We start from the raw sequence: 2,647 nt of genomic DNA on the forward strand, positions 1-2,647 counted from the left end.
GGGAGGTACCAAAGTAATCCAGGAATGGATCACTGGACAGCGGTCAAGAACATCCTGAAATACCTGAAAAGGACTAAGGATATGTTTCTCGTATATGGAAGTGACAAAGAACTCATCGTAAAAGGTTACGTTGATGCAAGCTTTGACACTGATCTGGACGATTCTAAATCGCAAACCGGATACGTGTTTACATTAAACGGTGGAGCTGTCAGTTGGTGCAGTTCTAAACAAAGCGTCGTAGCGGGATCTACATGTGAAGCGGAATACATAGCTGCTTCGGAAGCAGCAAATGAAGGAGTCTGGATGAAGGAGTTCATATCCGATTTAGGTGTCATACCTAGTGCATCGGGTCCAATGAAAATCTTTTGTGACAATACTGGTGCAATTGCCTTGGCAAAGGAATCCAGATTTCACAAAAAGGACCAAACACATCAAGAGACGCTTCAACTCCATCCGGGATTTAGTCCAGGTGGGAGACATAGAGATTTGCAAGATACATACGGATCTGAATGTTGCAGACCCGTTGACTAAGCCTCTTCCACGAGCAAAACATGATCAGCACCAAAGCTCCATGGGTGTTAGATTCATTACAGTATAATCTAGATTATTGACTCTAGTGCAAGTGGGAGACTGAAGGAAATATGCCCTAGAGGCAATAATAAAGTTATTATTTATTTCCTTATAATCATGATAAATGTTTATTATTCATGCTAGAATTGTATTTTCCGGAAACATAATACATGTGTGAATACATAGACAAACAGAGTGTCACTAGTATGCCTCTACTTGACTAGCTCGTTAATCAAAGATGGTTATGTTTCCTAACCATGAACAATGAGTTGTTATTTGATTAACGAGGTCACATCATTAGTAGAATGATCTGATTGACATGACCCATTCCATTAGCTTAGCACCTGATCGTTTAGTATGTTGCTGTTGCTTTCTTCATGACTTATACATGTTCCTACGACTATGAGATTATGCAACTCCCGTTTACCGGAGGAACACTTTGGGTACTACCAAACGTCACAACGTAAATGGGTGATTATAAAGGAGTACTACAGGTGTCTCCAATGGTCGATGTTGGGTTGGCGTATTTCGAGATTAGGATTTGTCACTCCGATTGTCGGAGAGGTATCTCTGGGCCCTCTCGGTAATACACATCACATAAGCCTTGCAAGCATTACAACTAATATGTTAGTTGTGAGATGATGTATTACGGAACGAGTAAAGAGACTTGCCGTTAACGAGATTGAACTAGGTATTGGATACCGACGATCGAATCTCGGGCAAGTAAAATACCGATGACAAAGGGAACAACGTATGTTGTTATGCGGTCTGACCGATAAAGATCTTCGTAGAATATGTAGGAGCCAATATGGGCATCCAGGTCCCGCTATTGGTTATTGACCAGAGACATGTCTCGGTCATGTCTACATTGTTCTCGAACCCGTAGGGTCCGCACGCTTAAGGTTACGATGACAGTTATATTATGAGTTTATGCATTTTGATGTACCGAAGGTTGTTCGGAGTCCCGGATGTGATCACGGACATGACGAGGAGTCTCGAAATGGTCGAGACGTAAAGATTGATATATTGGAAGCCTATATTTGGATATCGGAAGTGTTCCGGGTGAAATCGGGATTTTACCGGAATACCGAGAGGGTTACCGGAACCCCCCGGGAGCTATTTGGGCCATAGTGGGCCTTAGTGGAAAAGAGAAGGGGCTGCCATAGATGGGCTGCGCGCCCCCCCTTCCCCTAGTCCTATTAGGACTAGGAGAGGTGGCCGGCCCCCTCCTCCTCTTTTCCCCTCCGAGGAATCCTAGTTGGACTAGGATTGGAGGAGGAATCCTACTCCCAGTGGGAGTAGGACTCTCCTGCGCCTCCCCCCCCTTGGCCGGCCAGCCTCCCCTCCTCTCCTCCTTTATATACTGAGGCAGGGGCACCTCTAAACACACAAGTTGACACAAGTTGATCCTCGTGATCGATTCCTTAGCCGTGTGCGGTGCCCCCTACCACCATATTCCTCGATAATACTGTAGCGGAGTTTAGGCGAAGCCCTGCTGCTGTAGTTCATCAAGATCGTCACCACGCCGTCGTGCTGACGGAACTCTTCCCCGACACTTTGCTGGATCGGAGTCCGGGGATCGTCATCGAGCTGAACGTGTGCTCGAACTCGGAGGTGCCGTAGGTTCGGTGCTTGATCGGTTGGATCGTGAAGACGTACGACTACTTCCTCTACGTCGTGTCATCGCTTCCGCAGTCGGTCTGCGTTGGGTACGTAGACAACACTCTCCTCTCGTTGCTATGCATCACATGATCCTGTGTGCGCGTAGGAAATTTTTTGAAATTACTACGAAACCCAACATAAACTGCTTCATCAAAATAATATAGTCGTGTCATAACCAAATAACCTAATATTTACTAGAACTACACTCATAATCTAGGAGAAGGGACGCCACCCTGGACCAAAGAGCCATTTTCCTTCACATATGCACATCATTTAAAGGAGGATCTATGTTAAAAGCAATACACAATACCTAGGGAAATCGAGCAGTTTGACAAATACATTTACCTAGTTTACATAAGTTATTTTGAGCTAAGCATCTCTAGTCAAAATTACCCTTCGACATATAATATTATAC

Source organism: Triticum dicoccoides, chromosome 3B, assembly GCF_002162155.2.
Source record: "Triticum dicoccoides isolate Atlit2015 ecotype Zavitan chromosome 3B, WEW_v2.0, whole genome shotgun sequence".
Taxonomy (NCBI): Eukaryota; Viridiplantae; Streptophyta; class Magnoliopsida; order Poales; family Poaceae; genus Triticum; species Triticum dicoccoides.